The sequence below is a fragment of the Aotus nancymaae genome, unplaced genomic scaffold (genome assembly GCF_030222135.1).
Source record: "Aotus nancymaae isolate 86718 unplaced genomic scaffold, 86718_ANA_hifiasm-v0.15.2.pri h1tg000014l, whole genome shotgun sequence".
NCBI lineage: Eukaryota > Metazoa > Chordata > Mammalia > Primates > Aotidae > Aotus > Aotus nancymaae.
The window spans coordinates 72165320-72180219 of NW_026988425.1; positions in this window are offsets into that span (position 1 = coordinate 72165320).

Here is a 14900-nt window from a genome sequence, read left to right on the forward strand (position 1 = left end):
CTTGGCTAAGCTCCTTAGCAATTTATTGTAGAACTTCTGCCGGCCAGATGTTTCCCCCTAGAGTACACCTCAATGTTGGTAGTCTATTCTTATGGATTCAATAATTCATTACGATTCTGAACGGGATTTGTAGGATCACTCTACTTTTATAAGGGAGAGAAAGCCCTATACCAAAAAGGGCAATGCACATAGCCTTTTTTCTGTTTTTGAAACATGTTCTTTTATGATTGGAAGTGAAAGGACAAGAAAAGAAGAGTTGATGCTGAAATCATTAGAAAACAGGTTTAGTCACTGAGGCTAAAATATAAAAGCATAGAATGAAAGCCCCTTACAACCCTGGTGGAGTCTTACATAAAAACTAAAGGTCTTTCAATAAAAATAGCTCAAATTTACGCTATGATGACATGTATAATGATGATATTGATGATGAAGACTAGGAAGAGGAATATGCCAACTATGAGATGTGGTTTGAGTGTCTGACCAAGTGCCATGCATGCATTGATTAGGTAACTGAAATATTTATACTGGAATGTTCAGCAGTTTTATAACAATTGGCATTTTGGCTTGATTGGTATCAATTTGTTCAAGCTGGGTCAAGAAGGGTTCTGGAGTCATATGCAGGGTCATCTGGAAACTATGCAATGATCAATTTTAGTGGCGTCAGATACAGCCAAGAAAGGAGGTGGAGAGCAAGTATGTCATGGACTTAACCATCCACGCAACTTAAACTGTGATTTGTTTGTGTCTCTTCTCATTCTGCAAAGGGTTGAGTCATCTCAGCTGTTGTATTTTGTGTAGGGTTATTCATAAAAGCACTGTAGCAGGTTGGCTACCATCTATTGCCTTCCTATCGTACGCCAGGCACTCTGCTGCCTTCTTTGCCTACATTATCTCTAAACTTCAGGAGGGCTAGGACAGTGGCCTTTCTTGGAGTAAACTTGTGCCCCATCGCCCACCCTTCTTTCTGCTTCCTGTGGGTGCATAGTCAGTTTCCATGACAGGGCTGATGTCATGATGATTTCAAGTGTGAAATCAGAGAGTAGGTTTTGTCTTTGGGCCATTTCATGATGATTTGGCCCAAAGACAACACCTACTCCCTGAATAATACTCATGAAAACTTAAGACAGTAACTCAAGTGAGTCACATTTTCCCTGTGGATATGATTTGCAGATGTCGAGATGGAACCTCACCAGAGCTTCCTTCTAAAATGAAACTTCCAGAAAGCAGCAGACAGACCACAGAACATCCTTCCTAGAAAAAGAAAAGCTGTCTATAGACCAGCAGGAGCTCTGGTCACATGACTGCAAGCCAGGTTTCCAGAGAAATCAAAATGATAGCTTAAAGAATGAGCATGGAAGATTTCCTTTGTAGAAAGATTCAAATTCACAATGTGACCCATTAAAAGGAATCCTAACTTACATTTTTTTTTCTCAAAAAACATTCACAAATACTGTCTTATTTGCTTCTCATATTAACCTGTGGATATGCGCTGTGAATAAGGGCCAAGAAGACATTATTCTCCAATTCGTAATTGAAAGAAGGGAGGGAGGGCAGGAGTGACTTGCATCTCAGGGCACATGACCATGAGTGTGCCTCATGGTTGCCTCATGATTGAGGCAGCCTCGGGTCTTTTGGTTACTCCCAGTAGTTCTCTATCCACCTCATCCTGCCTTTACAAATTGAAGGCAGGTTAAATAGCAATTCATTTATTTTTCTTTCAGAAAGAAATATAAATGAAAGAGCCAAGATCTTTAAAAGAATGAGGATCAAAAGTTGTATAAATAAATGAGGCTGGCGCGGTGGCTCATACCCGTAATCCCAGCATTTTGGGAGGCTGAGGTAGGCAGATCACCTGAGGTCAGCAGTTCAAGACCAGCCTGGCCAACACGGCCAAACCCTGTCTCTACTAAAAATATAGAAAAATTAGTTGGGTTTAATGGTAGGCACCTGTAATCCCAGCTACTCAGGAGGCTGAGGCAGGGAGAATTGCTTGTACCCAGGAAGTGGAGGTTGCAGTGAGCCAAGATGGTGCCACTGCACTCTAGCCTGGGTGACGGAGTAAGACTCTGTCTCAAAAAAAAACACAAAAAACAAAAGTTGTATAAATAAATGTAAAAAATTAAACTATTTTCATTCGATTTTATAATACAGTCAAGGTTTTTTTTTTTTTTAAGGTAGAAAAACTGAGGGGCAGAGGGAAGTAGAGACAAAAAAGGAACAGAGAAAGACACACTCTAGTGCCATACAGGCCTGAGGCTCACATTGAATAACAGCCCCATAGTGTGGCTTTTTAGGATACAAAAGTGTGGTCATGTTTTTACAACTCTAAGCAGAAATACGGGCAGTACTTCTCCTATGACCTGGTGACATGGAGGATGAAATTTGAGCCAGGAGCCAGAGGTCCCATAGCACTGGCCTAAAACCAGGGAGATCGATTCTTCTGATGCTCTAATGTTTAACTTCTAGAATGAACCTCTTCCCCTGGCTTCAGTCCTTTCTTTATACTAAGGTGCAGTAATGACTACAGAGCGCATGGAACATGAGGGGTAAGGGAACGCCTACAGGAGGCAAGCAGTCACAGCCCTCCAACAGGGTCTCAGCCTCCCGGCCCATCAGAATCGCCGGGGAAGCTTTAAACATGCAATGCCCAGGCCCTCCCAAAACAATAGAGTCAGAATCCTGGGGGCCGGACCCAGGCATCAGTACTTAAAGCTCCTGGGGTGCGTCTAGTATGCAGTCAAGGTTAAGAGGCATTGAAATAGAAAAATTCAGATGTGAGACTGAGGGTGGCCAAGCAAAACCTTCCCCTAGAAAACAGATTAAGAACAAAAGATGGAGGGGACTCAAGAGGACGGAACGCCAGGCACGCGGTGGTTGAAGATGGTCTCTCCTCGACTGACTTTCCATGGGTGAAGATAAAGGAGAGAATCGAGGGACCTCCCTGGAAAGTTTAGTGTAAGAACATCTTCTGTCTTTTTGTATTTAATTAATCTTTCTTCCAAATAAAACATTTTGAGGGCTGGGAAAAGGTGCTAAATCTGCCAGTTGATTTGGGTTTTGCCTTACTCTGCCTTACACCACAGCAGTATGGGAGGCATTCTCACTGGAGGGAACACACTCTTAGATAGAACTCCTAAGCTCATCCTCCTCTTAAAGAAGGAAAACGCCGTGGCTATGAATAGGACACAGGAAGAAACCCACATCAATCACCACAAAGGTGATGGGACGCAAGACCAGAGGAAGTTGGCAGGAAGAGAATGAGTGAGGGGTTGCCCTCTGAGACAAGCTGTGATGAGAATGACAAAAAAAATCACTGTCCCAAATTCATTCTGAGACTGCATCGGGATGAAGAATTGCCCCTTTCATGACTGATCTAAAAGAAGTAATGAGATTTCATTTAAAATGAGGTTTTGATGTCAATATCCCTTGTCATTGATACCCAAGCCCAGGAATCCTCAGCATCACTGCCCTCCCTGCGCTCCTTAGAGCAGAAGCTTCCTGCAATGGGCTACTTCTTACTCAGCTTTGCATTCCTTAGAACCAATAGTTCAGCACCTACTGTAGTGAAACTAACCTGTAGTACTATATAGAAACTAAGTGAACGTGGTGGAATGAGTGAGTAGAATGCAGCTAGTGTTGCTGGTGACTTTATGAGCAAAATTCCTGCCTCTCTCAGAAAAGCAGCTCCCACCTCCTGTTGCTGCCATGTCAGAGTCATTGGGATGAGGTGTTTCTCAGCCATGTCTTCAAATACATCTGCATTAAACCTGGTAAAGCACCACTTCTTGGAGATGTGGATCACCTGGCAGTCAGGGAACTTGAAGTTGACCCCCATGTGGGCTTTGATCACGTGCTTCTTATTCTGCAGCGTGGTGCCGATGGACATGACAATGTGGCTGAGGCGAACCCTGGCCACTGTGTCCTGGGGCACAGTGACTTTATAAGCAAAATTCCTGCCTCTCTCAGAAAAGCAGCCCACAGTGTGGGCTCTCCAAAGACCCCCCACATGCTTGTCTGGAGACCAAGGTGGGGACAGCATGGGGTCGGAGACAGGAACATTCATCAGAAAGATCCATGTCCACGGTCCCTCTGGGTAACTCATACCAGCAGCAGGCTGCTACGCTTCTGAGGGGCTGCTGTGTGCAGAGGCCGGAGAGAAAGAAGGGTGGGCTTAATCAGCAGCAGAGACTAGAGGAGTTCTTGAGGCAACATTTACAATGATAATCCTTGGAGATATGGGGCAGAAGGGCTGAGAGCAGAATCGGGTCATGTGGTCTGATCTCGCCCACACCCGACGCCTGGGAGGCAGTTGAGGGATTAGAGGACCAGGTGTCACTGCTTCCTAGAAACATAGCTTGAGTCCCAGGGAGATGCTCTTCTGGTGCCAAAGTCCTTTCTGCAAGGCCTGTACTGCTCTGAAACTGGGTGTACGCATGGGCCTGAGGACTAGACTTTTCTATTGGTGAGAAAGCTTCTGTTACCTCTGCAGCAGTAAGTCCTGAGTAAGCTTCTAGAGCCTTGGAAACCCCAGCACCTACTGAGCAACATGTCGGCATGCACCCTTAGGAACTTTATTTGGAAGCTGACATCTCCTTTGCTCAAAGTCTGGCTTCTTTCCCCCTAGCATATAAAAAGTTTCCAGTCTGCGTCTCCCCTCCTCGATGTTCTTGATTAATCACATTCTGAGGTAGAGCTTGGAGTCTGGCCTGAGCCATCAGTGAGCAGAGGCAGATATATTGGTCAGGACAATTACGGAGATAGGTCAGAGCATCAGAGGCTTCGGCCGCAAGTGCTGGCGATTAAGTTAGAATCCTTTGGACAAATGAATTAGTGTTGACTGGATGGGCTCACTCAGACAAAGGGAAATAAAAGACAACTTTAATCAAGACCAAGCTGCATCTCCCAGCCAGGCAGCCATCGTCAGTGCCTAAGAATGTCTGTGCTGGGACGCTGGGGTCCAGTTTGCCTCATTGGTTGGGATGCTGCACCTGCATTGGACAGGAATGTGGTCCAAATTTGGAGGCCTAAGGGGAGAAAACCTAGGCCAACCTCTGTTGCTTCCAGAAGATTCCAGTCTTGCAAAGTGAAACATGCCTCTCATTTGGGGTCAGATAACCACTGGACCCCAAGTTTATGAACACAGGTACTTTGCAGTAAGCCAGTGGCTGTCAACAAATATATGGCTGTTCTCAGAGTTGAACTGTATTTGGGTTGACTGTCCTTTTAAGTCTCTAGCATCACCAGAGACTGGCAGATGGGACCTTGCCTTTAATCAACACCAAGTAAAGAAACCTTCCAGGTATGGGCTGGGGCTGCAGGGTATTGACTTTCCCGCCATGTTCTCCTCCTTCAGATGTCTGGGGAAGAGGGCTTGGTCTCAGGTTTCTTGTGTGTTTCTTTGATGAAAGTACCCAGACTTTTGAAAATCAATCAGTGATATTCCTTCTGATTGGGGAAATCAGGGAGAACAAACTTATCCTTATCTTTAAGGAAAGGTGGGATTTAGGCCAACGTTTCTCACACCTGATTGCAGCTTAGAATCGCATGGGGATCTATCCAGATATTTCTCATGTAAGTGTCTGGGGTGAGGCTCAGACATCCAATATTGTTTCTAAATATCTCTTTAGGTGACGTTAATTGGCCAGGGTCCAGATGCCCAGATTCAGGTCCTCAACTGAAAAGAGAGATTGTATGTGCACGTCCTGTCTCTCTAATTAGAGGATAAACTCCTGGAGAGCAAGGATGGGGCCCTGTGTTTGGTGTCTTCTCCCCTAGGGTTTCAGAGAGTGCTGTACATCTTGGACTGTCAATAAGCATTTAAATACAAATGCTTGGATGCATGAGCAAACAGCATTATTCTCGCAGAAGTTTCATCCACTTGAGGCAGTGACGGCTGTTTTCAATACTTTGCAATGCTAAGGCCCCTTTAAGGATGTCTGGGCCAGCTGGCCCTGCCACAATTACACTCAGCACCATTGTAACTGCTTAAGAAATGTCTAGACAGAAAAACCTTCCAGGCAATGAAAAGTAGAAGGTGTTTAGGGTGTGTATTTTTTTTCTTTTTTGGGCAAATCTCAGGTAAAGAAAACAGAGAAGCCTCATCATAGGCAGATTATTTGCTTCTGTGACTTGCTGGGGGGATTATCTCATTATCTGATTTTCTTTAGGGAAGTTAGACAAGACAATAGTGTCCCTTGTCTAAAAACTTCTGGAAGGATCCTCTGCAATTGTCTCAATATACCATTATGATTCAAGTACCTGTAGGTCTGAGCACTTCATTGATACAGAAGGCTTATTAAGCAAATTAACAAAATCACCAGAAAATAGAGAAGTAAGTAAGAACAAGTCCAGGGAGAGTGGAGCTGGAGTTTGGAATGAAACCTTCCAATACAAGCCATCTTTGCTAAAGAGCACTATTGTCCACAGACTTTATTTTGTTAAAATGATGAGCATTTTGAATTTTAAAAGAAGCAAGCACAACAGGGAGGAATCATGAATCAAGAATTTGATTCAGAGACTGCATGAAGTATCACAATTAAGTGCTTGAAATACCATAACAAGTAAATTTCTTGCCTTCCTTTTCCTTCTGCTTTTTTCCTTTCTCTCTCTCCTTTCCTCGCTCCCTTCCTTCCCATAACACTAATTGAGCTAAGAAGCAAAACTTACCATCACATTTACTCAAAATGGTCATGATCTCATGGGGGAGACAGGAGTTGGCATCAGGAGCTCTGGCCCAGGGTAGAATGTGAGATGCTCCCGAAAGGAAGGGAGCTTGGTAAAGGGGATAAGATGTTTTAGAAAGAGGAGAAGCATCATTCACAGATGAGACCAGAACAGATTCTCACAGTCTGAAAGGCCATCTAAGGCCAACTCATCCAGGGTCCCTTATGGGATCCTAAACTGTCAGTGGTTTTATGACCTTTCTTAAGTATCTATAGTCATTCCATTGCCAGACAACTTGGCATCCCAAAGACAAACAATAGACAAAGTCTGTATCTGTCGATATCAATCAGGACTCCTTTGGTTATAAGAGACAGGAAACTGACAGCCTGGTTGAAGCAAAAAAGGTAATTGAGTGGCTCATAGCACTGAAATGTCCAGAAGATAGTCCTGGCTTCAGTCAAGGCTGAATGTAGGGGCTCAGACGACAACATGCACTGTCAGTCTCTCGGCATTGCTTCCCTCAGGCTTTGCTTCCTTGTTAAGCAGGCTTTCCCTTTGTGAAGGACAGACAGGCACCACCTACCCAAAGCTCCTGTCTGCTCAGCAACCCAAGCAGAAGAGAGCAGCTCTTTCCTGCTAGCCTTGGGCAACTCTCATTAGTCCAGCTGGAGTCAGGGCTGATGCCTGGACTACGCACTGTGGCCAGGGATGGAGGCCATGGGTGGACCACGCCTGCTAGAGAAACATCCCTGGGGCCAGAGAGTGGGCTCAGCTCCACCCAAATCACTGAGAGTAGGGAAGGGGCTGCTCCCCAAAGCAAAACTGGGGACCAAGACCAGAAGGGGCAATGGGCTCAGGCCAGTCAAAAACAACCAAAATCCCCTTCAGTACAAAACATGTACATCTATAAAGCAGAAGTAAAATTCCAAATCCCACCACATATATGTAATGAATTCAGTGGTGTGGAATCCAGGAGGCACGGTGTTCTAGGGAGAACTTAGGGTTTTGGGAGTTTGGGTGGATTCTGGACTCTGGACTCTGGAACATTTCCTGTTCCTAAGCTAAAATGCTCCTCTACAGTTTGTTTGTTTGTTTTTTGTTTATTGTTTTTAGATGGAGTCTTGCTCTGTCGCCCAGGCTGAAGTGCAATGGCACTATCTCTGCTCACTGCAATCTCCACCTCCCGGGTTCAAGCGATTCTCCTGCCTCAGCCTCCCAAGTAGCTGAAACTACAGGCGCCTGCCACCATGCCTGGCTTATTTTTGTGTTTTTAGTAGAGACGGGATGTCACTGTTTTGGCCAGGATGATCTCTATCTCCTGACCTTGTGATCCACCCGCCTTGGCCTCCCAAAGTGCTGGGAATACAGGTGTGAGCCATCGCACCCGGCCCCCTCTACAGCTTTTATCCAGTGACCCTTACCCCACCTTCCTTAGCTACATAGCAAAGGTGAACTTTCTTTAGAAAGCAGAAGATAACCCTCCAAATGTGTGAAGATGGCTCTCACGTCCCTGCCAAGACTTCTTTTCAGCCCAGTATTCTACCTGTGCCTCAGTTGTTCTGGTTTCCTGACCCACTGGGTCATGGCCATGATCCTGCCTGAGGCTGGCTGCACTTGGTCTATTCCTTCTTGACATGAGCTGCCCGGATCAGACCTCAATCCCTGACAGCACGGATGGGCAACAGGGGGACTGCCGCTTCCCCTGCTCCGCACACCACCCTTTATTCACAAAGCCTATGATGACATTCACTCTCCTGGCAGCTCTGGCCACCCTCTGCTGATTCACATAGAGCCCAGAGTGCAACCCAAACTCCCAAAACCCAGAATCCTCCCAGAACACCTTCCTCCCCCATTGCACATCACTGAATTCACAATTTGAACCTCAATGCAGGATATCATACGCATGTTTCCTAGGCTTCCTGGTGGTTTCATTTTGGTTTGCTTTGGATCCAGCCGGAGAGATGGTGTCGAACTCCCTACTGGCACGCATCTGTCAGCTCTCTGACTCAACAGGAGTCAGAGGCACGTTGACCCAAGGTGTGAGTCACAGGCAGGAGGATAACGGGACCAAGTCACCGTTACAGCACACGCACAGAGTGCTCACCTCGTTCAGCACACACTTAGAGTGTTCACCTTGGGTTGGCACCAGCGTGAGCACCTGTGGATGGCCAGCTCTGTGCTCGCAAACTGTGCTGCCGTCTATGCTGTCCTTCCCTTTCTGGTCACTAGAGGAAAGGAGATGACCTTTAGCCTGGGGTAAAAGCGGGTGGAATTTTAATAGAGATGGGGAGTGGGGCTAGGGGGTGATTTCTAGGTGTCAGCTCCACATATAAAACATGAGAGAGGGAAAGGCAGCCACCCTTGAGAGAGAAGCCCCTGAAGAGAGGGAACAGGTGGGGAATAAGCAGACGGCTAGACCCCGAAGGGCCTACATGTCAGTGAAAAGCCCACCATTCAAGAGTTTGGAGCAGTGGCCTGATGGACTCGGAACTGCCCTGTAGGAATACCCAGGGCTGCTGGGCGGGGAGGAGTGAGGCCACGTAACAGATGAGAATCTAGATAAAGGAAGTTAAAGCCCCCAATTAGGACATAATGGTGGTGAGGATAAGGATGGGGGAACAGAGAGAAGGCATTCCAGAAATAAACTCAAGAAGACTTCGCAACTGTGTGTACTTTGGGGCTGAACTGGGAGGTATAGAGAAAGAATGGTTAAGGATAACCCTAGAGTTTTAAACCAGGGGAACCTGGGAAGTATTAATACTGTGTTAATCAGAAAGAGCAATGGATTTGGAAAAAGAAACTGTGAAGGATGAATTCGACTGCAGGTAAGTTGGTAATATTGGTGGCATTCTAATGATAAGTGACATTAGATCTAATAATGATCTAATGATCATTATCCTAATGATAAGTAGAAAAATGAGAGCAGAGATTTGTGGAGAAGTTGGAACTGGAGGTGAGAATGTGGTTTGTTACACAGAAATAAGAATTGAAGCTTCAGAGTTGGTGTGTTCAGTAAGGAAGGAAGCGAAGGCTGGTGAGGGCTCTGCACAGCGAAGCTGTGAGTGATAGAGTATCCTGCAATGGAAATTTCTACTATTAGCATCAGGATCACATGCAGGAGATAGGAGGAGAATGAAAAACCAGTGAAGGAGAAAGAAAATGTGAGTGGAGATCTGAGATACTGCAGATCATCATAACCATAACTCATCAAGATTTTTTTTGCAAGTGATAAGAAACAGTTCAAATTGGTTTAATTTAAAGCAAAGAAATATATTGCCTCATGTAACTGGTAAGTCCAGGGTAGTCCACACTCAGATGCATTCAGTGGTTCAAAGACATTGAGACTTATTTTGACTCCTACACTGTATTCACTTTCCTCTGTTGGCTCAGGAATCTTCTCTTTGTGGTGACAAAATAGCAGTCAGGAACTCCATTCCATCTTCTGCAGCAGGAAGAACAAACAGTTCCAGTGGCTGCCATTACATGCCCACCTCTAAGCCAATCTCTGTGGCCAAGAGGTGGCTAAGCCACATTCAGCTCTCTCATTGACTTGCAGGTGGAGAGAGCAGCACCTCAACCCGGACACTGAGAACGGGCCGCTGAGGGTGGGAGAGGGTTGGTTCCCGAGAGGAACACTGGGGTGCTGCTCTCAGAAGAAGGTAGAATCAACACAACCAAGATGGTGACTCTCCACTACAGAAACCAAGGGAAGGGCTTCAGGAAGGGTGGTAGTTGACAGTGACAAATGATCCGCAGAGGTTGAAGCAGAGAAGTGAATGGACACAGACTTCAGACATGGTGGCTGAGTCATTTGTTTCTTTTGAAGATTGTAAATACGGGAGGAAAACAGATTTTGGTGGGTGAAGGGATGGGTGGGAGTAGAAACACTACAAAGGCAGGCAGGCATCTGCTGTTTTAAAGAAGCCCGTCAGTGAAGGGAAGCAGACAGACTCGCTTTCCCCCAGTTCTGTCCCGCAATTACCGAGCGAGACGCTGTGCTGGAAACTGGAGCCCCAGGATTAATAATTCCCAGTCTACAGTCTCGAGACACTCAACATTCAGAAAGGAAGAGATAATTGTAAGTGAATAAAGTATGGGGAGAAGGAAGGTTTCAGAGTAGGAAGTGACATCAATGAGAAGCTGATATTAAGCCAGCGCTAGCGCAGAAGACAGAATGGTGAAATTAGTCCGAGGGTACAAGGAAAGGATTTTCAGGGGAGGTGGTACCTGAGCTGGGTTTTGTAGAATGAATGGGAGCTCATTTTAGGAAGCAAAATGGGGAAAGGAGTGCCAGGCAAAAGCAAACATTCCTTAAGAGGTTCACAGATGCGTACTGCTGGGGCAAAAAGTCCAGAGGATGGGAAGAGTAGGTGAGGAGGCCTGTGTGATATGCTGAGGGGTGCGGAGCAGCGGGTAGTGAAGGGTTTTTAGGTCAGTGCAAAGCAATGTGAGATTCACGTGCTAGAAGAACCTCTCTGGACTCAGTCTGGAGGGGAGCCAGGTGGAGACAGACGGGCCAGTTCAGAGGATGTGTTGATAGTAAAGGAGCGACCAAGTCCAGCACAAAGGCAGGGACAGGGAAGAGGGGAAAGAGTGGGAGGAGCACCAGAAGAGGGGAGAACCCCTAAGACTCGGGGACTACGGAGTGGGGACTGAGGGGGAGGGAAGCCTTGAAGACAGGTGATGGGGCTGAAGGCAGGAGAAAATGCATCCCTGGAGGGGGAGACACCAAAGGGGCAGGTGGGGAACCAGTAATGGGAGGAGCAAGGGAAGGTGGGCTCAGGCATGGGTGGAGGCGGAGACAGACCAAGCAGTGAGAAGGGAGGAAAGATGGAGAATATGGACAAGAACCCAGGGCAAGAGTGAGGGAGGTAGGAGAACAGTTGGAGAGCTTTCCTTCTCTCCATTAAGAAAGCAGTGAGGGCCAGGCGTGGTGGCTCATGCCTGTAATCCCAGCAGTTTGGGAGGCCGAGGTGGACTGATCACCTGAGGTCAAGAGTTTGAGAACAGCCTGGCCAATGTGTCAAAATCCCATCTCTACCAAAAATACAAAAATTAGTTGGGCGTGGTAGTGGGTGCCTATAATCCCCGCTACTCAGGAGGTTGAGGCAGGAGAATCGCTTGAACCAGGAGGCGGAGGCTGCAGTGAGCCGAGATTGTGACACTGCACTCCAGCCTGGGTGAAGAGTGAGACTCCATCTCAAAAAAATAAAGCAGCAAGATCACCTGTGGGGAAAACGGGGATAGTAACAGAAGCCATGAATCACTGAATCACATCACCTCCACCCCAGCTGTCCCCTCCTCCCCATTCTTCTGCCATTTGCCTCCCTCAGGTCTTCATTAACTATACCAGTGGTTCTCAGGGTGGGTGTGGGGTCCTTGAACCAACCTTGATCATCCCAGGAGCTCCTTACAACTCTCACCCACCCTAGAATCTGATTCAGGAGGTCTAGAGTGAGCCCTGGGCATGTGTGTTTCCAGAAAATTTCACATAGGAGAGATTCTGAAATGTATCATACAATTGAGAATTACTGAGGTTCATAGGACTGAGTCCCGGAATTTGCGATGTTGTGGGAGAAGATGGGGTGGAATCATTTGCAGAAGCTGAGTGGGTGTAAGTGACTCAGGAAAGGAGGACAAGGAGGAGGTGGCTGTGCCAGCAGATACGGGAAGGAGCGGGGGCTCCTATTCTCACATTCAGCAGATACGCCTCTCCCAAGCATCCTTAGGCCAATCCCCACCCCTCCCAGGCTGCCCTTTTTATAACTTTGTTTCCCCTTCAATATTTCCCCTGATGTTCACTTTAGTCTGTGAGCCACCAGCATCCACAAGAAGGGTCACAGAATGTGATTTGCCAGCGATCACACAACATACTCAGAACTATCAAAGCTGAGCTGAGGATAATCATGCTTTTCTGAAATATCACGGCCATTCTTCTCAAGGCAAGGAATTAAACTGGGGAGAACACCCACCCCACACACGAAAACTTGACAATGGAAAGGCACTGGGGAGCTTCAAAAGAAGTCGCCGCAGTTTGTGTGCAGCACTGCCCTCTGCTGGTCAGAGTCAGACCTGCAGCTGTATGGCAACAGCATCTTTGACTTCGGGACTTTATGGTAAAGAGGACGTTGAGTTGGGCTTCCGAGTCACTTTAGGTCAGGTCACACACTGTCATTAAGTCCACATGTGTGACTCTTCAGGTACAAACTGGGCCTGAAACTTTAGGCTTGGAGATTTCCAGTTAACTATATTCAAATAAAGGCACAACTGTCTAGGAAAAACACGAAGTCCCTGAATAAATTTCCTTGTAAAATATTTGGGTGTGCATGTAATGGCTTCAGTCATCTGGAGGTAAGTTGCAGAGGTAGAAATCTTTCCTGGAGTCAATGAATGCATTTTTTAAAACTCTGATAATTCTATGCTGTTGATAATAATGGCCAACATTTATTGAACATATTTAGTTATACAGTTACTGGCACCTTCTGTGCATTACATCAGTTCACTTTCATAACAACCCAATAAGACAAGAATTATCATCTATACTTATAGATGGGGCAACAGGTCAAGGCCACAAAACCTTGGCAGAGCGAGGGATTACATCCAGAATTTACTATATAGCCTCCTTATTGAGGTCATACCAACTGCTTTATCACAGAGACACCAAAATATGTGATTGCTCTAACATCATAGATGTTTTATTTTGTACTTCTATAATGGTTCCAAGTAGGTGTTTCTTGTGACTGGGTGCCTCTCCTCCTCCACGTGCTGCAATTCTGGGACTCAGATTCCTTCAGGCTTGTGGCTCCTCCACCATGATCTGGGTCTGGTCATTTTCATACACATCTAGCCACCCTGGAGAAGAGAAAAGAGCAAGGAGAAGGCACTCCTGCTTCTTAAAAAACAGCTGTGGCTCACAGGCCAATGGAAAGAACGATTCACCTGGCCACACTTCGATGCAAAGGAGGCTGGGAAATGCCGTCTCTGGCTGGTCAGCCTCTTTCCAGCACCAGCACCAGCACCACACCTGAAAGGGGAGGCAGGAATTTTGGTGGTGAGGGGCCACGTCTGCCCTCTCTCTACTAAGTAGGATGGGATGGTTCACTGATTCAAGCCACACGTTTGCTTTGGTCACTACCCCAGGCGAACACCACAGCAAGGTCCTGAGACTGGGTTCTTTTAGCAATAAGTCCTTGGAAGGTGCCTTTCCTCGTGACAAAGTACTTTTACACCTTTACGTTTAAATGATCCTATTTAATAATGTATCCCATTTCGTCCTCACAACTCCTGTGAGGTGGGTTAATTGCCTTTATTTCACAGCTAAGGAAAACCAGGCTAAGCAGTCAGGTGGCTTGCCCAAATTCCTACAGCTGGGACTCAACCAGTTTATTCTCATTGCCAGATCCTGGAAATAGTGGCTGCTGCTACGCTTAGGTGGAGCTTGACCAAAAAGCTTTATGGTAGAGAGAGAGAGGTGGGCAGAGCTGTGAGCGGAAACAGGCGCTCACAAATTCGTGGCCTGAAACGACACTGCTCATTTAAACCTTGTGACTTTTGGTCCAGTCTCTGCCAGAAATTCTAAAGGCGGAAAAAGTTGAACGAGAAGGGAGTGACAAATACGGGCTGCTGGAGAAACAGCAAGGTTCGTTCTCAAAATTTTTCTTCTACCTTGATCAAATGTCACAGAAGATATAGAACCGTGACTTACATTTCACGATTTAATGATTTACATTGCAGATTTCATTTACCTTGGACAATCCTATCATGTTCTTGATTGTTGTAGATTTTTCCTTCTGGAAATTTATAAGGGGTCTTCACTTCCCTCCCATATACCCCCTCACCACTGTTATCAGAGTCTCTGATAACAGTCTAGTAATGAGGGACTATCCTTATTTTTATTTTCACCAAGCTTTCATTCTAGGCTAGTTTAAACCTTTCAAGTTTTACCTTATATTTTTATTGTGCAATGTTTAAAATACACAAAGAACTACACTTAAAATGTGAGCATTTTCCTAATATCTTTATGATATTAATTTCTAAATAATTCAATTATGTTTAGAGAATATACTTTCTTTGCTTTCAATTATTTTACATTTGCTAAAGTTTGTTTATAGCACAGAATGTGGTCTATCTTGTGCAGTTGAAAAGAATGTGCATTTGTTGGGTGAAGTATTTTGTATAAAAATCATTTGGGGCAGGGCACGGTGGCTCACGCCTGTAATCCCAGAACTTTAAGAGGC